Here is a 27,870-nt window from a genome sequence, read left to right as displayed (position 1 = left end):
ACACACACACACACACACTAGATCAGTATGTGAAAGTTAAGGTAAAGCAAGCAAACTAAAATATTTGTTTCACTAAAAAGACATGATGACCCGCAAACAGAACCGCCTGCCACTGTATCCATCACCATGTTTGTCACGGTGCACAAGGTAGCTACCAGCAACTTTCTTTGGACAAGCGAACACATGGTATAAAAGAGCCATTTGTCCTGAAACGATTGATTGGCACTGTTTTGTTTAATAACTGAAATAAAGAAACAGTAATAACCATTTTTGCTGTAATGATATTTCTACTGTTTGATGATCCCATTTAAGGCTGAGTTGACATTTCAAAGTTCTGGAAAACTAATTGTTGATCATTTCCTCTAATAACAGCATGCTATTGATTTGACTCAAAACAGAGACAGTATATTGATTTGGTCATCAGCTGAAGCTAAGTGCTTATTGTTATTTTCTTGTGCAGCTTTAATGTGACCACTTGAGACCATCCTTTATGAACTTCCGCTCCTCTTTGTTTATACTTTTGTTCCCGCTTTTCCAATATGAAAGTATCATTTGTCTGTGTGCACAAATGAGCATGCTTATGTGTGCTTTTTGAATTATGCTTGAAATGTGTGGTGCTGCACAGACATGTGTGCCAACGCTTATGGACACAGAATAAAAGTACTTGCATATTGTGCTTTTATGTCTTTGTGGCCCTATGCAGGCACACACTTTATGCTTGCATGTGTGCATCAATCGGTGTGTGTAGGTATTCAGCATGTGTGCAAACCATCATGCATGAGTGTTTGTGCTGGAATCTCCCAGAGAGCATCTTCCCTCAGGTGTCACAGTATCATGATAAATGGGCTCAGCACCAGTGAGACAACCACAATAGCCCACAGCAATATATTTCCATAACTCCTCACTGCTTTGGAGAAATATATGCCATTCCTTGATAATACGGGGGCACCATTATAACATATTATGGGATAGACCTCTGGCATAAAATGCTTATAGTGATGGCTGGCAGACTTTAGAATAGACTCCTGACATATGAAAAAGAAATTGATTTATGAAGAGTTACGGAAACCTGACTTACAAAACAATAAAAGGTAAACAACAGTCATCAGAACAGAAGATGAAGAAACTTATTTTTGCGATATGTTCTCATAGCTTAGTATCAGATTGTAAGTTTTAACAGTGAGCTTAAAGATCAGGGTCACTAATAGGCGGACCTGGGTCTGGATCCGGACCAGAATGGTGTCTCATGCGGACCTGTACCTAATGCCAAAACAGTGATCATCACTTAAAACTTAAATGAGCGCATGTAATTCTGCGTTCATACCTAACGAGATTTGAGTGTCAGGGGCATCGGGTTTACATGCAAAGTCTATGGTGGACACACGTCAAGGGGCACTGAAAAGTGTTGCTGTGCGTTTTGAAGCGTTTGATGCATGTATAGCGCGTCCAAAGCTGCAGATGCTTGAGTTAAAAAATCTGAAATTTTGCAGCTAGATGTGGAGTGTCAGCCAATCAGAGAGACTTCGCTATGTGTGACGTAGTGGCGCATTTTCCTATGGGATAATCTCCAGAATGATGCCCACTAACCTGAGACAGATGGACAGGAGCTCTCCAGCTGAAACTGAGCACCTGTAGTTGTCCTGGCAGAAGATATGGGCATCGATGGGGGTCAGCAACTCGTCCGACTGGGCTCAGGACAAAAAAAAGTGCTGCATGCAATWCTCATCAGCACACAGCTCCTGGAGTGGTGAAACTCACCAAACTCAGAACTCTGAAACATCTGGTGAATCCAAGGCGCCTAACGACAACGTCCTCTGGCTCTCAGTAAATAAAGCCATGCCACTCTCTCAGTTTCATCTGCCATTGTACAGAGGCCGGTAAAGAAGGCTCCTCTCAACGTGCATCTTGATGTGTGAATAGAGCGATTTTGACGAGCGTCTGACCTCAAAGAGCCGAAGTGTCCAACTTGAGGAACTGGACACATTTTTGACGCGCAAAACGTGTTGGGTCTAAACGCAGCATAAACCAGTTATATGCACAGGTTTTGCTGTCTTTATGGTCGTGGTCAAGTGTTATTGACAGAGGAAAGGATGGAGAAGGGAGAGAAACAGGCATAGAGAAGGAAATATACAGGTGTGTGAGAAAGAACGGAGAAAACTGATAGATGATATGGAGAAGAGGAGAGAAACAGGAGAGTTAACTGAAACAAATACAAAAAAATAGTGGCATCTAAAAAATAAAAAATTGGACAGCAAAAATAGAGCATTTAATCCAGGATGGACAGAGTCATTTTTCTTTATACTTCCCACTGGAATAAAATTGGTGTGTCTCACGTGTTCAGAAATGTGACACATAAAAAGTGGCAATGTTTAATGCCATTATGAAACAAAGTATAAAAGTTTTAAACAAATGTACATGCACAGTTGTCATGTATTTTTTAGTCTCTTATTTTGACATGTTCATCATACTTTCACTCAGTAAGAGAACATAAAACATCAGACTTTAGAATTTCACGTTCATCCTTTTGTTACGTGACAATAAATATTGAAAAAATATTTCAATTAGACTGAATTTGTTTAATTGTATATGCAAATCAATTTGTTCAGATGTTGATACAACTACTAAGCATATATATATAACTCTAAATAATAGGACATTATGATCTTATGGACCTTGGTCTTGAGAAATTTTCCTTGATCTGACCAGTTTAAATTTTAATTGAATACCCCTGTTATAGATGGACATTTGAATGTGATCCAAGGATACTTCCAGAAGTAGAACACTGGTCCTGATTAAGAAAACTGCACACATTTACATGTTGGTCCAGTTCACCCTCTGCTGTTACTGTAAATAGAGTCCTTGGAAACAAGTGAGTCTGTTGCAAGTGTTGATTACCCAACATTTATTTATCTTGGCTGTATTTGTAAAGCACCAGCAGATCCAATCAATTGGCAGGTTGATGAAAATGTATAATGAGGACACAGAGAAAGTTGCTTAGCTGATACAAACTCATTAGCTCACAGTTTATGCTGATCAGCCAAGGTAGGCCTGCCAAGTTTACAGCTTTTATTTTTCCCGGAGAGGTTTACTGGGGCTTTTCACACTTTTTTTAACCACTCAATACTTAAGGATTTTATTCAGTGTGCAGATTTTTACACTACACACACCCATACCTGAAAACTGTAAGTGTAATATTTTTTCTGCTACCTTCTTTAAGAATTAATAACCCCCTAACTGTTTCATGGTATTGACTTATAGGTTTGATCTTCTTATCTTACCTTGCTCACATTAATGTCAAATTACTGTGTCAATTCCCTTTTTTCCCATTGGAAATAGTAAAACAGACCTTCTGTTTTCTCATATTGTATTTGCATGAAAGTAATCATTGTTCATGGTAGCAATATGTTTTTTCACAATTTTCTTTCAAAAGAAATTTGATGGCACACTATGTTCTTATGTGGTTCATCCATAACTGCCATGGATAGCATTTACTCAACAGTAACAAAACCCTGCCTCGTATTGAGTATCGGTTGATGAATCTGCTTTAAATCCTCCTTGAAATGTCATTATTGATAAATCAATTGAAGAGTTACAATAACACTGTAGCACTTGTGGCCTTATCGTGTCACCCTTTCCCTCCCTCTGTTAGCTAGCTTGCTTGCTTTCTTTTATTTGTCTTTTTTGGCATTTACCACAAGCTTTTAACCATGTTTTTCCACAGCTTAAAAAAAGACTAAAATATTAAAACAAATTAATAAGATTGTCAAATAAAGCAGTGTACAGTATAAACAAAGTGCCCAGACAAGAAATGGGAAATGTAGAGACATCAATGACAAAAAACACAAAGAACAATGTGAGCACAGATAAAGATTCTCCCAAAGAAACTGACATTTTTCAACATTTCCTCATGATGATTAGCCATTTTTAATCACATGAATTAAAGACATCAGAGTGCAATCCAGTACAAATACCTTGATCAATGGAAAATGGACTCCAGTGTCACAGTGCATTGCATTGTGGGTACTGACACAAACCTTGGGAGCTATACCAGGGAGTGCTGTGATTGAGCAAGAAGCTGTGGTCAAACTGAATAGATCAATACCTAGCAATAAAATGCCAGAAAAACAACATTATTGTGACAAGTTGTCACAGGAGGCCAGCAATGGGTATCTTGAGAAAAAAAAATGAAGCTTATAAATTATTTAAATCCATGCAAGATTCTGAACAGAGAGCACCTGTGACTCTGACCTGCTGCTGCCAGTAAAACACTTGTGACATGTTTTCATATCTTGTATGCGGCGTCAGTGCAGAGATTTCGTGTCGCACACATAAATTCAGCCCTTTCACTGACGTCAAATAAACAATCTGACAACATCAGGAGGCTGTTTATCCAAAATCAGCTTCTGTTTACAGTCTTATTTTATGAGCCTTCCTCTTCCCAAGCAATACTATGAAAATATGAAATATAAAGGATCATGTTTATAACATTTCCATCTTTCGCAAAAACTTCCTTATATTCTATAAGTTGTGTTAATGTGTGTCAGGTCTAATACTCTTAAGACTTAAAACAACTTTAATCAGTAACTTTCTCAATGTCATCCCTCCCTGAGTTTTACTCTCCATGGCAGATAAAGTGTCTCCCACTGAAAGTGAATTGTTCTGTGTTCTGGTTCATTGAAAAGTGCCTTTTTGGCAAAAAAATAAAATAAAATAAAATAAAATGAAAAATATATTTCTCTTCTAATACTGCTGAACAGGAATCAGAACATCCCCTTTCTGATTCCTTCCCACTTGAGGAGCAGCTGCTCTAATGACATATCAGCCTTAGAACTATGAATACATGGACTGTAAAATTGAAGAGAGTGCCGTCACATTTATTTCCCCCGGTTTCTTATTCAGGCTTCAAGAGACTGTGTCTCACTGTAGTTAATTGCAGTTCTAAGCTGACGTGATGCCCTCCCTGTCTATTACCTCGCGCCTGGCTATGTCTGAATTGTCTGTGTTGATGTGAGTCACTCTAGGAGAGAAATTCAATTATCTCCCCTCTCTCCCCAGTCATGGCCCTGCCTGGCAGAGCTGAAGTATGACTGATTTCAGGAGGAGGAAAGAGGAGAAGAAAACGAGACAGAAGGAAAGGTAAACTGACGATAACAGGAATTGAATTAGGCAAAAGAGAGAGAGATGCCTAAACTTATGGAGAATGAAGGAGATGTATTCTGAAGAAGTTTGCAATAGGAGAACGTAAATGGAAAAAAAACTGGTAAAGCAGAATGTAAAGTGGATTTTCAGCATATTGAGACATTTTACCCTGTGATCAAGTTGCCCTTGATGGAGGTCTGAAAGATAAGGCCATCACATCCCAGAAACACGATTATTGCAAGCCGTTTGGTTTTATGAGACACCAAATAAAGTTCCAAACAAATGAGTCTCCTTATACAACTCAGCAGCTTAAGCCTCCTAAAAGATCTCTCAGCTTGTAAATCTTTCTATTTGCAGAATTTTACAGAGAACTTTTAGGACAATTTTAACAGGCTGTCGATATTAGTGATCAGTCTGTTCCCAAAACACTTTTACTTTTACTTTTATGTTAGGCTTTACTTGGAGTTTTCTTGGAAGCTGTAGTCTTGTATTTTTTGTTTTTAATAAATGAATGAATGTAAGGCAAAATACAGCACAAGGAGAGCCACAGGATCAAGTAGATATAGGGTGCCAAGTGTAAAATATAATGTTCAAAAATGTCCCAAGTACATTTTTATTATTTATACTGCAAAAAATGTCCATCTTACCAAGTTTTAAAATCTTATCTCCAGCCAAAAAGTCTTTGTGATCGTTTTGAGACTGATTTAATAAACAAGAACTGACTGTGTAAGAATAATAATCTTGTTTTCAGAATGTAAGTTTATTTGTCTTGTTAGTCTGAAAGTTTGACTCAAATTAAGTGAAAAGTTTCTGCCAATAGAGTAAGAAAATTTTACTTGATAAGATTCTTGAAATAAGAAAAAATTGAGTCAAATCAAGTATTTCAAGAATCTTACCGAGTAAAAATTTCTTACTCCATTGGCAGAAATTTTTGACTCAATTTGAGTCAAATTGTCAGACAAACATGACAAATAATCTTACACATTCTGAAAACAAGATTATTATTCTTACACAATCAGTTCTTGTTTAGTAAATCAGTCTCAAAACAAGATCAAAAAGAATTTTTGGCTGGATATAAGATTTCAAAACTTGATTAGGTGGACATTTTTTGCAGTGTAGATCAGTTTCTGAGTTTAAAATCCTACTTTTAAAAAATCCACTAACATTTTAATGTGCTATGTGTTACCAATGCATGCTCCCATGCAAAGACAAAATGTGTGCTCTGCATTTGACCCAGCACACGTGAGATACACCCAAGTGGAGCAACAGGCAGCTAAACGCTGGGGGTGCTTAGGGACTGGGTGTCTTGCCCAAGGACACCACGACATGTACCGGTAGACTTGGCAGGGGATTGAACCTGTAACTTTCTGGTCCCAATATGCCTGTCCTACTACTTACTGTACCACAGTCATCCCATTTATTGTCATTTAGCACACTGTGCTTACAATTTGCTCATTTTTACTAAATGTTCAATAATATATTCTTCCATCCATTATCTTAACCCACTTCTTCCTTTCAGGGTCTGTTAAATAATATATGTAAACATTAAATTCTAACTCTAAATGTGTAAACCATTTAAATCTAAATCTTAAATGATGAAGCTTAAATTTAAATTTTTTTGGATAAAAACACCTTGGCTGTTGGTGCAAGGCTTTTGTAGTAACATCATCATTCAGCGACAAAAGCAACTGCTAACACTCCTAAAGATGGTATATAAAATTTGGATTCATGGCACGGCAGCTAAACTCTGAAAATGCATTAATGACCTTTTTTAACATGTTATTTTACACTTGGTGCTCCAGAATGGTATTTCTAATATACTCTGTTTCAGTCCTTTTAATATTATTATTATTTTACCATAATAACACACCACTCTGAGAGAAAATCCACACGTTATGAAAGTAGAATACTGAATTATTTTTGTGTAGACTTCCTATCACGAAGCACAATACCCTTCTGCTGAACCAGACAATCCATCCAAGCATTCTGTTTAAAGCTAGACCAATGATCCCAGTCTTTTTTGCTATGTAGCCTGCAGATGAGACAAGTGCAGCATTCTTTGATCTTCCAGCCTCCTGCTAAGAGCAGCTAGCTATCTGAAATAACTCAATTCAGCTCATTTTTTTTTCCCTGTGGAATGATTCTCTGACATACTGTAGACAGAGCTTCCCACTAACAAGCTATATGTTAGCCTTTAAGAACAACAATCATGCTTGCCAGAGAGTAAAACCGTTTTTTCCCCCAACCTAACATCACACAATGCCCCTGCACGCACTTCATGTAAGCAAAAGACCTGCAGACATCCACCCACTCACAATAGCAAAAGGAGGAAAATTGTCCAAGAAAAAAGCAGAATGTGGCTATATACACACAAAAACCTGTTTTCTGGGGAACTGCTGAGTGAACTGTCTGTAGGACACAGTCTTGAGTCAATTCATGAACATATAGAACCAAAATGATGTTTAAAGAAACACTGATGAAGAACAAAAACTAGAAAAAAAGAGAGGAAAAAACAGCTTGAAATTAGGTCAAAAGAAAAAGGGGTCGTTCATTCACATCTGAAAAGTTTACCCAGGGAAAGATTTCAAAGTAAGCTGGGATCCCAAAATGTGCCTTTCAGCCTCCTATAAGGAAGCACAAAGAAATGTACACCGTGGATGGCCCAAGTAACATTAAATAGGTTTTGTTGCTGTGGTCAGTTTTGCCTGATCTTCGCCAGCAAAAAGTCTTAAAAAGCTTAGTAACAGAAGTTTTAGTTCTCCAACCGCTGCTCGTGTTTCAAGTTGATGACTGGGTTTCAGCTGTAGTACATGTCATGCTTAATTCCCTGTAAATGTGGAATCAACAGTGCCATCAGCTCAGAACTAGAATGGATTGGATTTAGATTTCTCGTCTATTTATTCACTTTAAATGAAAAAAGACTGCATTTCTTAAGGACCACTTCATGTGGAAAATTTGATGATGATTCTGTTATTGAACATTAGATGGACATTAACGGCTGCCATTTGTTTGGTTACGTAGATGACAATTTGAAAGCTAATTCAAGCAAATAATAATAAAAAAGCAACACTGCACATATTTCTTCAGCCTGGTAAGGTGCTATTCTAACTTTCTCCAGCTCAAAAACAAAACCAATCATAACACAACACACTCTTTGGCTTTAAGGCTAAGATAAGGTCATACTGAGAGGAGAGAGATGCTATTACTGGACAAATGCACAACAGTTACATCTCCTGTGACTGCCAAAGGGGTTGTCACTTGATAGCTTTCCCTATGCTTCATAGGTCTTTAGCGGTGAATTTAGATAATCAAAATGGCAGACAGCCAGCTTGTCAAGAGCTTGTCTTGGAGGCAGCTTCTTTTTTTTCTTGGCATTTTTATTCATAAGCATTTCTACTAAGTGCTTTTTGTTGTATGACAAGGTAAAGCTGAGGCCCATATTCACTCAGCTGAAAGAGCAGTTACTGGAATCAAAGCTACATCACAGTTGTCACAATGCCATTTCGGTGTGCATTATAGTGGCATGTCCTCGGCTTCAACAGCCATGGCTCTGTCAATGAAAGTGGGACAACAGAAGGTTTGCAATCAAGACAATGAAGTGACCCATCCATTCGAAAGGAACAAACAAAAATGCCACCGAGACTGCTTTTGTTCCTTGGGTTTTTAGGAAATCATCAGTTATTTCTTTGTGTGGCTGAATGCAATAATTACACTTAACCCAATTTACCTTTTCTGCTTACTCATATCCATCTGCATATGAATCAGTGATGTTATGTTTATGTTTCACACATTTAATGAGCAGAAGAAACCCACCAGGAAAAAGAGATGAAATAACAACAAGCAAGCAAATCTGAGTAGAGCGTAAATGTGAGCCGAAAATAAGCTGAAGACCCATCTAAACTTAACAGAAAAAGTAAGGAAATTTGTGTTTGGTAAGATTATTTTGTTGTTGCAACAATGATTCTTGGTGATAAATCTTATACTGAGCACCTGATTGGCAGCACCTAAAGGTACCAGAAGCTCAAACAAGAGTCAATAGCAACAGTAAAGCAAGCTGTTTGGCAGAGAAGATTTGGCTGATTTTTCATGTGCACAACCCACATACTCAGCTCTACTGCTCATCCCACAAAGGCATGTTCCTTACAAATATGGCACCATTTAAAAGGGAAATCAACAGGGTTTCCAACAGAAGCATTGCCAAGAAGCATTGTTACAACAAAGATACTGTATAATCTACCAAACACAAAATTTGTGCTAAAGGGAAAAAATTGTATAGGTCCTCTGGACGGGTTCTTCTCTAACGAAACGTTTCGTCTCTCCTCCAAGAGACTTCTTCAGTCTGAGAGTTTCAGGCAAAATTCAGGCTTTTGAGTCCTGCCTCCAKGTGACTGATACTCACATCACATGGCTATCGTTCACACCTAATTAATACCTATTGTTAACAGGGGGTGGAGAGATACTGCCAATGGCAGCGCTGTAGGAGGGGGACAACTGAAAACGGAGGCCCCCACCTCTGTTTAATGATGGACGGTCTTTCTTCACAAAAATGGCTTCTTTTACTCCTCTCTCAAACCAACGTTCCTCCCTATCAAGAATGAGAACATCCTCATCTCTGAAAGAGTGACCGCTGGCCTGTAAATGAGTGAAAACTGCAGAGTTCTGGCCATTAGATGTAGCTCGTCTGTGTTGGGACATTCTTTTGAACAGTGGTTGCTTTGTTTCCCCGATGTACAACTGGTCGCAGTCCTCCTGGCACTTAACAGCATATACAACATTGCTCTGTTTGTGCCGGGGCACCGGATCTTTGGGGTGAACCAGCCTTTGCCGTAATGTGTTTTGGGGTTTGAAAGCYACTGGGACATCATGTTTAGAAAATAAACGTCTCAGTTTCTCCGAAACACCCGCGACATACGGAATTGGAATTAACAATAGGTATTAATTAGGTGTGAACGATAGCCATGTGATGTGAGTATCAGTCACCTGGAGGCAGGGCTTAAAAGCCTGAATTTTGCCTGAAACTCTCAGACTGAAGAAGTCTCTTGGAGGAGAGACGAAACGTTTCATTAGAGAAGAACCCGTCCAGAAGACCTATACAATTTTTTTCCTTTTGATTTTTTACCTGGATTACTGAGATGCATCAGGAAAATTTGTGCCAAGTACATTTAAACTGGCAAGTGGCATTATTTTTACGTTTTATCTGAATAAAGTTAGAGCTAACAGAAGTTAGAGCTAATTAAATAGAATAGAATATAAATAGCCTTTATTGTCCCGCAGCGGGGAAATTCAGGTGTCACAGCAACATCAGTACAAAGATTCACACACTACAAACTATCAATAGTACACACAAAACAAAATTAACACTTATGATACAACTACTAATAATAAAAAATAATAATATGAAGATTTGTTTAAGAATAGAAAAGCGATGTTTTGTTTCAGAATCCAACATTCAGAATCAGAAGTTTCTTTTTTTGACTGCAAAAACAATCCCAACAGACCAATAACTGTAAAGTGAAGTATTACAATGCAGACAAGAAACACAGATGTGCAATTACAGCAGAGTATAGTGCAAATGATTGTTCAGTTGAGTAATTACAATGAATAGTAACAGTCTAAAATTTAGAYTGTAAACAATGTTGCAGCAGCAGGTGTTTAAACACTTATTGTGATTTTTGTAAGCACTTAGAGATATTTGTAAACACATATTGTGATTTTTGTTAACACATTGTGAATTTTGGGCATGGTGCTGGTTATAAAGTCTGACAGCTGCTGGGAGGAAGGATCTGCGATAACGCTCTTTTGTGCACGTCGGATGCAGGGTGATTAACATTTGACTTATTAGTTTTGCTTCATTTTGCCTCGTGTCTTTAGGGTTTTTTTGTATGTGAAGCCCCTTGCAATTATTATATTACAATATTCTATATGAATAACGTTTGCTTACTATAGTAAAATATATATTGTTTACACAGAATATATGATTACCTGCAATTGTTATTAATGATTAGCAATATCAGAAAATAATAGAGTGCACATCTTTTGTGCAGTGAGGTGAGGTGAACCTAGCAATGAGCCTCAGAAGGTTTGTCTTGGTGGATTATTAAAGTTCGGTTCTGTCTATATTGATTGGTCTCGATGCCCTTGAGGGAAACAAGCTGTTTAGTGGTGTGACGGGCACAGTGAGTCATAAACACAGCGACAGGATGTCAATGAGCCATAAACACTTCTATAAAAACTATCTTTCCCTGGTACTGCTGACATTTGTTTCATGTCACATAAACATAGAGATGAATAGACAAGGCGTTTCAGTACTTGGCCATGATTACACTGGGTTCAGATGATCACTCCACTGCATGGAAAAAATACAAGAGAAAAGAAGTATTTTAATGGGATGTCATAAATTAATAAGAAATAAAAGTTGTAATAAAAATCATTTCATCTTTAGATACCCATGGCACCATTTTTTCCCCTGAAGCCAAGTTCATAAGAATTTAGGTTTTGCTTTCATGACCAGACAAATGACCCAGATTTGAGGCAAATCTGCAGTTAGATCGGCGGTCACCAATCATAAAGCGAGAACGCTTCAAAGACTCAATTTGTTAGGCCCGTGGCACATTCCAGAGCTGACAGAATATCTAGAGTGCACGAGTATTTTGAAACATGCAGGAAGATGTTGTGAGAGAGATGTCAGTGAGGAGATGCAGCCAGTCAGGGAGGAGACGGGGCGAGGAAAATCCCAAGAGGAATGAAGCAAACAAACAAGCATGATGGAGAACACTGTTGGAGAAGTACAATCTGCTTGGATTCAGGAACAGCCATGGAGAGAATTTGCTACAATTTAACTACTAGATGAGCAAACCGACTAAAAAAATACAATTAAAGACATTATTTACATGCAAGACCCCAGCTGGCTTGGCCTTCATTAGCTCCTTGCACGACATTGTCCCCTTGGATATTTCACAGGACACTAGCTGTGTTTCCATTGCAAATGTGCGCAAATCTTTGTCGATATTCTGTTTATGTCGAAAAAACACAGTTTGGCAATTGCAGTGTTTCCATTAAATAAGAACCGCTACTCGTGAATACGCTTGTTCTCGCAATAAGTCATTACAAACATGGCGGCAATGAATGTAAACACATGCATATTGCTACCACGACACTAGTTCTCATCATCAGCCATCAGAGGAGACGTTGGCTTCTTATCGAGGCTTTCGAGCGACAAGCCCCTCATACCTGGGAGTGGCTACATATGTTACATTTTTGGGAAAACATAGTCGTGAGTTTACTACTTTCTTTTACTACTTCGGTGATTTCACTACTACTTTTACTTCCTGTTATCTTCTTCTTCTTCTTCGTCTTTTCGCCAGTAGAAACGGCCGGTTCTTGATCACATGACTCCCGTGATGCGAAAAAAGTGTTTCCATTGCAGTTTTTCGAAATACATCAATTTCGATACGGCCGAAAAACCACCTCATCCTAGCGCAAAAACATTTTGTCAAAAAACATATATATAAATTTTTTAAATTGACGTGTTTCCATTGAGCAAATTTATTTTTGAAATTCTAATTTGCGCATTTTCATGGTCAATGGAAACACAGCTATTGATGTAGGAAAAGGCATCTCAAGCCTTGGATGAAGGTTTACTTTAGAAAGGGTCACTGTTCTCTTCAAATCCTTTACTTTCACAGACTTTCCTCTCCTTCTTTCACTTTGTTCCTTTTTTCCCAAAGCCACTGTAGTCCAAATAAGATAAAGTTTTTGTTCAGTGTACCTTGGAAACAGTCTATATTCATTATGAAAATAATTTCTGTGGACACCAGTTAATTTCAGCCTCATATTTTAAAAGACTCACTCTATWACTGTGGCAAATTCTTATCCTGATTAAAAGTCGTAGCACTGACTTGCTCACATGTTGCTGTTATCAGGAGCAAAGAGGTTTAATATGTTGCTGAATTTTTCTAAAGCTCATTTATGATGAGTTTAACTTCYATCTGGACACACTGTGAAACGTTTGACCTTGGTGCAAAAATGATAAGTGATATAAAAACATGAACGTATTTCAGTCAGTTTCAGTATAATATCTGTTTTATCAGTAGTGGGTAAAAAAGCTTTGTATATATATACACATCCCTAGTCATTGACTATCAAGCTGGTACAAAGCTGATGGAAAGTGAGCCTCTGGTCAAACATTATCTGTGGAAAATAAAAGTGAAGCTCGCTGTAGGTGAATCTGTAGAGGGATTAATGGTGGTGTGCTCTTCTTTTGTCTCCACATTGCTGCTGGCCTTTACCTGAATTGCTGCTGGTGACAAAAGGTGTTGGTGGGTCAGCAGCTCACTTTGGTGCCCTGGTCCTCTCTGTAATCTATGCACGTCTCCTGAGGTGTCTGATGTTGAATAAACCCTCTGGTGGCCTTGTCTGCACCTATAGACCTTCTCTGGTGGAAACCGCAGCCAGCAGGGAAAGGCAGCTGCCCTTCTGAGTCAAACACCCCCAATATCTGAGCTTCACTCCCAAGGGAGTGAGCCGTGTCTCCCACCAACTACAGCCTACTTACATAGCTCATATCAGAAAAAAATATATGAGGTGATTTTCATCTCTAAATTTAATAAATACACAATGAAACTTAATAAGTATGTTATCCAATTGTGAGCTGATTGTAAACCAGAATTACTGTGATAAGGATTTTATCAGCAGGCATCACAGACTTGAGCCGACTGATAAACATGGAACAACATAAAACAAACCATCCCAACAAAGAAGAATTTATAGTATATCTACACTTCAAACCCCAAACCACAAAAAATCAAATGGATTGATTTTAGACTGCCAAYAAAATCATTTTGTGTTTATAAAGTGTTGTACGTATTGTAAGGAAAACTGTGCCTTAGAAACACTCACACAACAATGTTACAAAATGGACAAGTCTTCCTATAAATAAAATTAATCCATGGTAATTAAAATCCATTTTATGTTGAGCCATGATAAAGTATTTCACAAAACTAAATAAAATTTTAATACTTATTCACATTACATAATATTAACTAGATACATCATGTGCCTAATCTTAAAATGAGTCTTCAAACACTGCCAAGGATAACACACAAAGCCTAATTAAAAATGTTACCACAAACATCGTTTTTAAAGAGGTTACACAAATACACACATGAGCAAGTAGCACAAAACATTGTGTCTTCATTTGTAATCAGTCTGGAGTCTAAAGTGGTGCCAAGCCTCGTGTTAGGAGAGCTCCCCTAAGGAGAAGGTCTTGGCAGACAACATACTGGCAGAAGGTGTTCCAGACCTCTGTCTTCTCTGACCCTCAGCCCCCCCCCCCCCCCCCCCCCCCCCCCCCCCCCCACACACACACACACACTCCCTCTACCTATTCTTTTCTGCCTCGAAGTAAAACAGATGACAAACAGTGAAYGTGTGGATTGTTTGTACACTTTATGGTGCATCACATGTGTGGATGGAATTTCATTTAATTCTATCCTACATTTAGCTCCAATTTTATCTTAACMTCTGGATTAGACTTTCAAGAAATCACACAAGTGAATAAAACCAGAGTTGGTCCTCAAATGTAGCACCAGTTCCAAAGACTTACAAGTGACAGGACAGTGCCGATTAAAGACGACAAAATTCAACATTTTGATTTAAAGAAAGCAAAAGAGACAGATCTGAGGAAAGAAAAGCAGAATTTTCATGTAGAAAAGAATACAATAGAGGAGGTGGGCCACATCAAAATGCCAACCTGTCATGTCCCACCATGATGGCTGAATGTGAATGACACCTGGACAACATTACAATGGACACTGACAAAATACAGAACAAAGCAGAGAAAGACATAATGAGGCAAAAAGGCGGGATTCCAGCCAGTGCACCTGTGTCTGCCGCTGGCTGTAATCACTGCCTGTGAAAGGAAGGCACCCACAAGAGGACAATCATCATASTTCCGCACATTGATATAATGAACGCCTATACTGAGCTTATGAACCTAAATGAATTCTAACACCCATAATGTATGTTTGCTTGTTCCTGAAAATGTTACATTGTTAAATGTATCCATCATATGCCCTGCAATTTACCAATGAGGTGGTCTTCTACCGCTTTGTGAAAACATCAWCCAGCACACAAACAACAACATTCAATAGTTTTGATGCACGATATATCTGCATTTATATCAGTATTGGCCGATATTGGTCATTTTTTGAATATTGGTATCGGTCCGATATGTAAAACTGGGCCGATATTAACATCCGATTTAGATTTCCCACTTTTTAACTTTGTATTTCTGTTTTGGGAGGTGTTTGGTTGAGCGGCATCTGTTTGATCATGATAGTGACATTTATGCTGCGTAGCCAGGAATAACTGAAGTAGGGAGCCATGTCAGAGGTCTGGTCATTTATTTACTGTATCAAAAAAAGACTCAAGTGTGTTTGTGTGTATATGTATTATATAATTTGTGTGTTTGTGTAATATCRGTAAACATCAGTTATCGGCCATAACAGCAATAATTATATTGGATATTGATATCGGCTGAAATGTTCATRTCGGTGCATCCCTGAATTTGATTAAAGTGATATACCTAAAACTGGGTTCTCTAACTTTATGAGCAWCTAATATCTCACCTGCTGTAGATGGTGCTTTGATAAACAGTTTGAAGAAATAATTCTGTAATCTGAAAATTACAAATGTAAAGATTTTAAATTAGTTTGTGAAACACAAGCTTCTCAATTATTACACTTCTGTGAAGTTTGCATTGCAAGCTTTTCTTATATAACATTTTTCTAGTCAATAGCAAGTGGAAATAGTAGTAGCAGTAGCAGCTAGTTGTASCACTTCCAATGTATATAAAGACATCTTTCGCAGGAATATTAAACTAGTTCTGTCAGAATAATCATCGTTGCAACAGTGAAAAGGTTTGTAAGATGGCATTTCCCAGAAAAAACTGATCCTTGCCCCCAGTTTGACTAGCTGTTAGCTTAGCTTTCCCAACAAAATTTATCAGTGTATATGACAGTTATAATATATAATATTGTGGGTATCTTATCGTTTACAGTTAAGTATGTTTGCATTTCAAAATGGGGATTTATAAAAAGAATAGGGTTAAAAATAAAATTACCCCATGAAAGATAAAGACGTGCCTCCCAATAAGCTTAGTGCAACGAATCATTTTAGTAATAGCTGGCATGATTGCTTCAGACATTCCATAAAGTACATGGAAGTAAGATTTAATAAAATGCACAAGATGTCACTGAAACCTTTCTAAGCAGCAATCACATAAATCACACAGGTAATTCATTTGTAAAAGAATAATGTGCATAATGTACAAACGACCGGCCTTGCCCACTGAACGCACTCATGGGTGGAAACCGACTCCAGACAAGTAGATAATGAATAACAAAAGAAATCATGCACTCCCCTGTCCTTTATTGCTCATGTTAGCATACCCTCCACATGCTCTTGTACTGAGGCTAATGTAAGTGTCTATGCAAATTACTATCTTGTATTTACATGATAGGAGAAATTTGTTTTCTCTCACACAAATTGTGCGTTTGGAGTGGGAAGGGATCTCTAATGGATCCCTAAAATGTTGCAGTCAGGTGTCATTTGAGACTCGGATAGACAACATATATTTGGAGGAAATCTTTGAGTAATTAAAGGAACCATATTGTGGGAAAGGGTGGGGGAGTTTAATGGGTAGTTTTATTCGTTTGTCGTGGTGATGCTTAATGGCTGGCCGCAATGCTATCATTAGAAACTCTGCATGCTTGTGTGTCAGATAATCACATAATTAAATGGACTATGATTTATCACAGACTAGTAATGGGAACTTTTTATTTGTTGCTTTTGATTTTCATGTTTTATTTGAGCTTAGCTTCTATTTGTTCACAAAAGTCCACTGCAGAGCTCACTGATTTTATTGTCTCTGGGTTGTAGACCAAGTCCTTGTTTTTCTCTGTCTTTATTTTGGTTCCCTCTTCAAACCTTCCCTTATATTCATCCTAAGACTTTCATCTTTCCTTTTCTGTCTACATTCATTCAGGATTTTGTTGACAATGTACAGTATGTCAGCATTTTTTCCTTTCCCATTGCTTCAATTTCCCTTACCCCTTCCCAGCCCGCCCCGCCTCATTATTATCCCACAGACATGTTCAGTATTTGCCAAGCACAGAGTTTTCTGTTAGCATATGGTGAACTGTCTTTACTGTACAGAAGTCATCAGTATTTGCATCGGCCCGTCAAGTCTGAAAGATCTAAGCAGATGGTTTTATATTATGAACTGCTGATTAATGTGTTCGTGCCCATGGCTGTAAATGTGTTTAATACATTTAACTCCTTACTTGACTAGCTCCCCCTATAAATCTTGCTCTTCTGGCAAAATGGATGTTTGACAACCTTATTCCACAAATAAAGTGTGGGCAGCATTAAAATAGAGATCATGTCTTCCCCGCTAACTTTGTCTGAGAGCTCCAGAGGCTTAAAAACCGGCTGGCTACCAAAAGTCCATGTCAAAAAACAGCTCCCCCTTATTATTTCCTGTACTAGTCCCACACCAGCTGTGGTCAGCGCTCAATGAAGTGGCCTCCTTTTACATTTCAAATCCAAACTCTTCGAACACTTCTTAGCATTTGACAGTTCAGCTTCTCGACCTTGCGCTGTCCGTTGCGTGTATGAGATGAGGAGTGATTAGTTGTTGAAGACAGAAAATRCGCTGGCCTTTACAGCCCGCAATCTTACCAAGATGAGAGCAATGGAAAAAAAAATAAAAAATGATATCCCTTAGGTGGGAGACCATCTGTACATRATGAACTTCAACAATGGAACATAAGGTTTCAAAGTTTATTAATACAGTAAAACGGCATTCAGTATGAGAAGCTGTTTACATCCAGACTTTAGTTTATGAACTCCAGTTTATAGAAACCTTTTTACATAAATGCAAATGTTCGAAGCCATTAATGCTGAGGTATCCATGATTTAACAGGATCCTGTCAGTAAACGCCCCACAGAGATGGCTTCATGTCATCCCACCATCATCTTGTAAGATCTATTGGAGCAGATGGCTTCTCTTCACGAACCTCTGATGATAACACAGTAATCTGACTCAACAGAGCAAAGGCTGGTAGATTAACAATTAACTCTATTCTAGTGGAATAACAACACAGGTGTTCAGTGTTAAGATGCAGTTCTCCATGAATGTCTTTTACTGAACAAAGCTAACTGTGTCTGAAACCTTTTTTTAGGGGGGAGTTATAAAAAGTGGGGATACGAAACAGTGATGGTGACCAAGAACAATTAAGTCAGCATATGGGAACACGCTCAATGGGCACTGACGGTTGGCTGGTTGGCCAGCTGACAAATTGGTTGCCATGGCTGTTATGAGAACCCCGGTCAGAGGTGATTGGGTCGCAGTATCCACAGCAACTGTAGGCGAGAGTTATACCAAGGGGCCAGATGGGGCAGCAGCAGGGGCTGATGGTTGCCATCTTCGGTAATTCATTACGAGCAAACCAGAACAGAGAAAGGGTGTTTGTTTGAAAAATGATACATTTTAAAAAGAACTGTTTAGAAACAGAAACATGTCCTGAAGGCAATACAAATACATACATTTCTGGGCTGAAACTGGTCGGCTATTTTAGTTTGGTTCCACAGTTTTTTTTTTCTTTTTTTTAATTCCAAATTTCAATAAAATAAAATTAAAGATTAAAAAATGGCCTTTTGTTATAACATGTTGAAATTGCTTTCCTAAATTAGAATATCATTAGAACATTTTTTGTCAAATGTTAAGAATCTTTCCTTTAATACATAATTGTTCAAGTGTTTTAGCTCTTCATCGTCAGCTCTTGTGAACAGCTAGGCTCACTGGTCAAGAACATACTTCAACTTACTGACACGCCAGCTATTATTCTTTTTTCTCTTATTTTAGAGGTTTCTTTCTTTCGCTGTTTTGAATTTATTTTGCACTGCACACACCTATGTGCTACTTTCCTGACAAATGGAGTGCTTTTCATTACGTGAATGTTTCTCTGAGTTTCTCGCAATGTTTTACCTCTTACAACATGGCACGTAAGAGGGAACTGGGAAGGATACATATTTCCGTGCCCTCAGGTCCTCCTGAAAGCTCTTCTCACCTTTCTCCTTGAGGTATAAGGAGAGAAAAGCCTTCATCGTGCTGAATGGCGTAAAAGTGTCAGGGTCACCAGGGGACATATTACAAGTTAGCTTAATAAAAAATGTGCAGTCTTTTTATTTTTCTTAAAACCAACCAGAATACAGGTTCCAAGATTCAACCTGCAGATGCCTCCAGCAGCCAACAGGAGTTAAATATGTAAAATGGAAAATTAAACAAGGTCAATAACTCCAAATTTATTCATTCAACTGGTACAATGTGGGAACTTGGAGCACATAGAACAATTAAAATCACACACACAAACCCCCGGTGCACTGTATCAGTTAACATGGTTAGCATGAAAAATACCATGTATTTTTCATGCTAATGGATACATGAAAAATACTGTATATACTGTAAGTAAAGCCCTTATTTCCATGGGAGTTCCATTCTTAGAGTACTTGCAAATTGTAAAAAAAAAAACGCAAATATTGCATACGGTTCATAAAAGGTCTATAGCAAGTTTGTGGTGGCATCGTTATGCAACAAGAACTAAACAAAAACACACGAGAGCTAAACAGTTACACGTCACACGATACTGTTGGAATGCAAAAATGCTCCGGTTGGAATGTACAGGCCACGTTTCACAAACCGTACTGTATTGTTTTTTATTACAGAACTGAATTTAGAATTTGGAAATTACATTGTTCTTAATAATTTAGCTTGAAAATCTCACAAAAACGCAGGAGAAAAAAATTGGCATTCCTTACTGTACTGTATTTCTGGTTTCCACAAAATCTATGGGGATTACTGCTGTTAGGTTCAATGAAAACAATAAGTACGTAAGTAAGTAAGTAAGTAAACTTTATTTATATAGCACCTTTCACAGAGAAATATCACAAAGTGCTTAACAGAAGAGAGTGAAGTAAACTTCTCTCTCTCTCTCTCTCTCTCTCTCTCTCTCTCTCTCTCTCTCTCTCAACAGGTCACAAATATAATAAATCAGAAAAAAAGCACTTAACTAAAAGCCTGTCTGAATAAAAATGTCTTCAGATGTTTCTTAGAAGAGTCAGAAGAATCTGAGCAGCAAAGGGACAGAGGGTCCCAGAGCCTCGGGGCCACCACCTGAAAAGCAGCAGCTAATCTGCAAAAGACTGAGTCACAAACTGTAAAACACAACTTTGCGGGCCTTTGTTGTAGTATCTCAAAGTATACCATCGGAGTTGATCCACTACTCTTGATGTGCTTTTTTTAAAGTTACATAAAGCACAAAATGAATTTTCAAAGTAGGTTAGTGTGAATCAGTAGAGTTTGATTCACTTAGTCTTCACCAGTAGCTTTGATAATTTAATAAGTGTACTTTTTAGATTATTATTTTTTATTTTGTTTTTTACAGTCTGAGCAGCAGAAGCCTCCCACAATTATCTGTGATCTAAAACTACAGGACAGGTAAGGATGGGCAGGTAAGGATGGACTGGAAAGCACCGGTTTAAGGTTCAGGAATGTGTCATATTAAGGGACTGTTCCCAACACAATCAGACCAGATGTCTGCGTTTTTTTCTTGGATGAGAGAGAAAAAGTCTGACAGCATGTGAGACTGGTGCTGGACTGGTCCAGTATGTCCTCAGCAGGCCTGTCACTTCAAGTCATCTTTACCTGAATGATGCCACAATGACTCCATCTGGCACCACGGCCACCGAGCCAGAATTGTGAAAAATAAAGAGAAAAACACAAAATGAGACCGAGTTTGGTGACACACGTGTAAGGGTAAAAACAAAAGGAGCARTTTAAAAGAATGTAAACTGCTAAAAGTTAGAAAAGATAGAACATAAGAGTGAAAATTAGATAAAGACACAAAAAGATTGATAAAAGCATAAATGCAAAGCCATTTTCATGCAGATAAAAATATCAGGTTCTGTTTAGATTTTCTCTTGTTTATTCACAGATTTCTATAAACCACATTTAAAATGTATCAGTTTGAGAGAAAGATTTCAAAAAGATTTTGCTTTTGATAATAAATCCACTGTGAGCAAAGATTTTTGAATGCATGGAAAAGAAAAAAAGATGCTTTTAAATTCCCTGCTTTTCATTGAGTTGCTTACATTTTTATCCTTATACAACTCAGGAACAATATGCTCTTTGAAGCTGGGTAGACTTAAAAGCTAAGTTTAGGTTTATGTAGAAGAATAGAAAGAAATTAAGTAAAAAAATGCTGATTTTTCAGATTACCAGCAATTGCAGTCAGTCAACTGTTTGAAAACTGATGAAGTGCACAACTGAGATCAAGTGTTATAAACTCCTGCAATCGCTTGAAACTTTAACAGAGTGTAAGGTTTTCTAATGCAACCCCCCCCCACCGCACACACACACACACACACACACACACACCCACACACACACACTTACACACACACAGACATACACATTTACTATTTGCCTTTGTTTCTGATGAAGTTGCATTGTGGGTAAAAACTAGAATTACTTGTATTAGAAGGTGACCAAAAACTCTACAGGACTAATTTTTTGCTCAACATACTGAATCTATGGGATGATTTAATCTTTTGTTAGATGTCTGGTTAAGATAGTTTGGCATCTTGTCACATTTTCTCATTTCAAAGGGTAAACAGTAAGAGCTAATTTAATGCTAGACTAGTCATAAGAAAAGATTATATTGCAGTGAAACTATAGTTCTTTACTCGAAATTCAGGTACCAAGATGAACAGTTGACAATTACATCCAAGCAAAAGAGGGTAAATTAGCTTGATTTAAGTTTCTTATATTTATTCCACGTTATACATGTGCTACTAAAGAAATAAGTTAGACATCATAAAAAACATATTCTACTTTAAAAAATGAGTTATTGATACAAAGAGTCAACTGTCCATAAGTAGCCAAAACTTGTTACATTTGTTGTAGTTTTTACCATAGTTTTACAAAGAAGATTATATGAATATGTAGACAAGATCAAGATTGTTTACAGCACTGAGCTTAATTTCAGCACTAATGTCACTCAGCTGCATTTTAACGTGTTATTTATTGCAAATTACCAGTAGTAATGTTAAAGTGAAGGAGTTGCCAGAATGTGTTTCAAACTAAAGTCACTGCCTCAAAAAGTTATAGGGATTCCTTTATAAATTGGGTGATAAATGACAAATGAGGCCGCTGAGTCCAAACTTTATTAGATAAAAAAGGCTTTGGATCTAAAATTGAATAATAGACTAAATTACCTGAAAATAGCATTTTAAATTAAACCTTCAAATTAAAATGCATGTTAGTAAAAAAAATACCTTTGACAGCTCTTGTAATTTGTGCAGTATTTTCTCAGCTGGGACTGAATATTATTGAGAAGGGAAATAGTTTAAAAATCCCCATCTCAAAACAAACAGAAAAACAACTATTTTTATTTATMTTTTATGAGACCCATTTAAAAAACTGTGGTGAGAAAAACAAACAAAAAAACAACAGATTTTGGTCATCCCTCTGCACTGCACTGAAATGAAAGATGTCTGCAGTAAAAATGACTGCAGGGTTTTATAATAACCTGGAAGTCATCCTCGCTGATTGTAGTTTACTCTCATCTGAAAAAACAAGAAAGGGACCTTCCAGTCAGTTATCACAGCAGAGTTTAAAAAGCAAGCATCTGTGATGTTATTGGAGGGTAATAATACAAACTGCATGGATAACCTGCACATCTGTGGAAGCACCGTTAATGCTGCTTTTCAGCAGAACCACTTAAAAGGACGTGGCTACGTTAGACAAGTCTTAATTTATTTTTATTATGTTAATGAGCTATTTACTGAGATATCCTCATGTTCTTATTTGAATATGTGCAATTTTATTACAGTTGTCCAACTAAATAATAGCCATTACATAGAGTGTTCAAACACTGCCTACAGCAATCACTGCGAGAGTTCACATGGTAATGTGACCTCACTGGTGATCCAGAGTGAGTCTCTAAGTTCTTATAAGCTTTGCAGACACAGGCCCAGATTTTCTGTGCTGCCTAAATCCTGCCTGGGCTCTCAGTATTACACAGAATCTCAAGGATCTGGCTGTGAAGCTCAGAAGCTGAGCTTACTGATGTGAATCAGCACCATCTGGATAATATGGGTCACATTTTCAGGAGGCACATCGCTTCTCTGGTTAGCTGATATAGTCAGGCCAACTCTGGTAGAGTGTTACATTGTAAATTAAAAATACATTCTTTAAATTTATACTGTAATATATAACCCTATCCTGGTGGGAAAAAAACGTCATAAAAAAATCTTCCCATTGTTGAACTGATGCTTTAATGTCACCATTTTTCACAGGGACACAAGTTATTGTTGCTCAAAATACTTCAACTTTATTTTGTGTGATGGCGGGAAAAAAGTAATGAATTCAATTTTTTTATTTGATATTCGATGTCATGACGGCATGCTCATCTGATGGTGGCTGCAGGGCTGCTTGGCAACACCTGTCAATATTACAGTGTTTTAAAGCAACAAAAGAAGAAGAATTATAACAGGAAAAGAAAAAAATAAGTGCCTTATGCTCTGTGTCTATTTTAGCACCAGGTGCCTTAACGTCAGCTGTGGCAAATTAGAAAAGYGAGGAACAAAACTTCAAACCTAAAAATGTTCTGTCAATCACTGACCTAAAGGCACAATAACAATATTACAGGTTTATAAAATGGCAGCAATTATTAGACACGCGGGATAATTAGCTGAACAGTAGTGTCAATCATTTTCTAAAGTCTCTTCTGCGACATTTTCCAGCTGTAAATTGTGCCATTTTCTTGATAACACCACTTAAAACCAAAGGGGAAAGAAAGGTCAACATCATTTTCTACTTCTCATTCAGACGTCTCCCTTTTTTCTTCCWGTTCTCTCACAAACAGTCAAAACTGCTTTGTTAGCTCCACATCTAAGAAGAGTTCAGTTGGTGTTCGTACTGTTTGAGATTTATTTCTATATTTTAAAAAGAAAAAATGACCCATTAAAGAGACACAAATGATGGGCATACTGTAATTAAATTATTGGTTATTTGAGGTCCTAAATAGAAGACAATTCACATCTTGTAAATGAAAATCTCAAAAAGAGCTTTAAAAAAGTATTTAATCTCTATGAAACCAAAATATTTGTTAAAAAATCCCCCTCTTTTTAGCTTTGGCTCTAAAAATATGAACAATTCATTTGTTTTGCAGGAGAGATAAAAAAAGGAAGAAAATCTGTTTAACCACAAATGTTAATTAAAATTCAATTTCTTGAATAATTTAAATAACCTAAGGTTGTGAACAACCACAACATAAGTGGTCTTATCCTTCAGAGACCCATTTATGAAATTATTTTTTTTTCACTCTACTTTTAGGAGTATGTGAAGCATTGGGTTTTATTTCAGATGGAAACATTAATAAAGAAAAATAGAAGTTTGGATCAAGCAGTCGTTTGAGTTTTCATTTAAAAATCACTAACAAAATATTTAGTTCAATGAGGAGATGTGAAATGTTTTAGCATATCCAAATTGTAAGAATCTAAAGGAGACCAATTATGGGTCCTAGAAATTTTTATGGTATGTCTGTGGGCTATCCAGACCATGTTCATTCAATTTTATGCACAAAATAATTCTCAGATAATAAAATTTTCCATTTTCTAGTTCTGCCTGCTCTGACCTCCGTTCAAAAGAGCTGTTTATGTTAATGAGCTCTGTTGGTAACGCCCTCCAAAAATCTGTTGACATTAACTCCGCCCTCCAAAGCCAGCGTTTACGTTAGCATGGCTAATAATAGCAGAAGCTCCGTTGTACAACYATATGAGAGACCCAGAGGCAGAGTCGTGGTMGCAGCTTCTTTTTTTTCTCTCCCTCCTCTGCTCTGCGCTCACTCTGCATGCTGTTACCAGAGCAGGGAGCAGCAGCGGTCAAAATACCTCAGAAACTCGAACAAATAGGCTTTAACAAGGCTTTAATAAGCTAAATAATAGAGGTACATGAGAAAATGTATTCATAATGAGTGAAAATAAATAAATAATTAAATAGTGTCCATGCTGGTCTCCCACTCTCTGGTCCAACACTTTACCCATTGCCCTATTGGAGGCTTGTTGTGAAATGAGTTGCGCATTACACAACAACCGTGACGGCTTTTTATACGGAGGAGGTGGAGTCTCACCGGGGGTTGCTAGGTAAGGGGCTGAACACAGGTTCCAGTGGGTTGTCGTACGGCTTGTGACATCACAAAATGACGGAAGTATAAAACTTGTCGTTAATACACATTAAAAATAAATTTACTTACAGTAAATATGCCCCTGGGTGCATTTTTTTGGTCCTACAACTGTTTTTTTAAGAAGTACATACCCAAAGTTGGGTAAAAAAAAACTTTTAAAGTGAGTTTTGCATAATAGATCCCCTTTAAAAACACAAATTTAAAAAATGCTTGACTTTTAGATCTGCAAACATTTCCCACAATGCAATACTGTAATTCTACACAGACTAAATGACTTGTAATAGTTATTCTTCAACCTAACCCATTCAGACTTTATAGGAAAGAGTTTTTCACAAGTTGAGGATATCCTGAAAAATTAATTTACAAAGCACTATTTTTTTTTTCAAAACAGGGTTTATGTAAGTCTTTTTGTGTTTGGCTTCTAACAGGTTATGTAAATTTAATGAAATCATGACATGAGGATGGCAAATGCACTGATCAAATTAAATGATTTCAGGTTTTGAAGGTATAGACCAAAAGTCAGCATAAACATATGTGAACAAGAATAACAGGCTTTTCTCTGTGTAATACTCCTCACTATAGAATGTGATCAGTAGTTTAAGTGCCTGTGAGTGTGTTTATGTGTGTGTGTGGTGGCGGGTGGGGGTGGGGTCTTTCAATTTGTTAAGATTACATGAATCATCTGTCAGACTTTTATGAAACTCTCAGAAAGTGGAACTTTTACAACCGATGTGCATTTGAAGTTGGCCAAATTCATGATGGCCTCCAGCTACCTGACATTAGCAAACACAAAAGTTGACACAACTCATTTATTTTTACAAATATAGAGAATAAATTTGATGTGGTTGTAGCTGTGTGGCATCCTCAACACATACTCTGAGAACTAACAGATCAAACATTTCAGTTTAATAATTTGGCACAAAAACAGTGCGATGTTTATTCCTTCAAGGACTGCCACATTTTAAATTCAAATTGTGAATAAAAATATGATTAGCCATTATTAAATACAAACAGACAACCTTCTGCTCTTACGGGATAATGGAAAAATAAACAAAGAAAATTGGTCAGTTATTATACAAATACAAATTCTGATTTAGTAACCTCACAGCATTAAACAGAAGCCACAGTTTGTGCAGCTCTGCAGCATTTTAAAAAATGTTGCTAAATTGGCAACAGATAATCAGTGAAGGAAGGTCTACTTAATGTTTTGGCAATACATTTTTCAAGAAGTGAAGACAGAACAGTTGTAGTGCAACACAAAGTAAAAACACATAAATATATTTGTTTTTATGTTTTTTTTTTTTTTTTTTTTTTTTTTTTTTTTTTTTGCTGCTGAGGAGCAGAACATGAAGTTAATATGACATCTTAGATATAACCAGATAAAGTAACTAATTTGCATACCAAAAAGATTAAATGAATAATTAAGAAATTACCCACCGGAGACTAATTAATACTGACAGCTGTAGATGTCCTAAAAACATCAAAAGCAGTTTGACCTAAATATGAAGTTTTACATTTGGTCTTTCAGGACGGAGGAGTGTTTTAAAGTACTGAAGGATTTCTCTCTCGCACTTCTTTCCTGCTCTCTTTGCTACTGTATAGATCACAATAATGTTAGTGGTGACACTCCCTTCCATGGTCATTCATCTGAAACAGAATTACATAAGCCATTTACCACCCGGTCCCCATGATGGATGGCAGGGCCCCCAGCCAAAGCACCCAGGCCTGATCGCTCCGCTTTTCTCAGTGACAAATGTCAGCAGAAAGACATATGACATCTTTCGATTYCCTGCAGTTTTAAATGAGAATCTGTTTGTGATGAGAAAACGTGAGACAAAAAAAACATAAAACAGCATATGAGTTTTTCTTATATTTCTTTTTTTTTCACAATTGATTCAATAGCTGTAAAATATTTTGACGTTTCTAAAGAGGTTTAGACTATTTTTAGATTTTGACTGATTTACAATTTGAGTAAAACTGAGCATCTGAGAGACTACAGTCACCTCATAAATTAACATGAAAAGCTCAATTGACAGCTATTTGAACAATCCACTTTGGAAATAACATCTTGAATTACACATCAGGGAGAGTTTAAGAGCTGGAAAAAATAATCATCCATCACCGTATCAAGAAGATATCCTTTGAAATTACAGTTGTGCTTATATTTAGCAACTGAAAATTTTGAAACATTTTTACGAATAGTTTAGATTTCACAAATTCTATTGATTCATATAGTAAAATTAACAACACAATAACTGTTGCTGTATATTTAATTATCTTTTCTTATTGTATTTTTGACAACCCAGCCATTAAACTGAGAGAATTTAGATCTACACATTTTCAGATAAGCCACTGGCAACCTCAATCACAATAAAAAATGTGATGCTTCAGGTGTTTAATAGCTGATTGGTCACACGGGACC

General features: G+C 37.2%; 1 protein-coding gene across 3 annotated transcripts in view; it reads right to left on the bottom strand.

Moving 5' to 3' along the window:
* stpg2 (sperm-tail PG-rich repeat containing 2) overlaps positions 1-27,870 on the bottom strand; it is a 203,400-nt gene that overhangs the window by 47,598 nt on the left and 127,932 nt on the right. The window contains exons 5-6 of one of the 3 annotated variants that reach the window (XM_014017385.1): positions 22,791-22,827; positions 20,692-20,930 (exon numbers count right to left, since the gene is read on the bottom strand). The exons of 1 other annotated variant lie outside the window; for it this stretch is intronic. The gene's annotated coding sequence lies outside the window, so the exon portion shown is untranslated. Of the gene's footprint in view, positions 1-20,691; positions 20,931-22,542; positions 22,828-27,870 lie in introns of those variants that run through there. One more of the 3 variants, XM_014017384.1, reaches the window with a different exon arrangement.

This window comes from Austrofundulus limnaeus, unplaced genomic scaffold, assembly GCF_001266775.1.
Source record: "Austrofundulus limnaeus strain Quisiro unplaced genomic scaffold, Austrofundulus_limnaeus-1.0 Scaffold166, whole genome shotgun sequence".
Classification (NCBI taxonomy): Eukaryota; Metazoa; Chordata; class Actinopteri; order Cyprinodontiformes; family Rivulidae; genus Austrofundulus; species Austrofundulus limnaeus.
The sequence above is the reverse complement of the archived record's forward strand: the minus strand, read 5'-3'. Positions and strand labels throughout refer to the sequence as shown.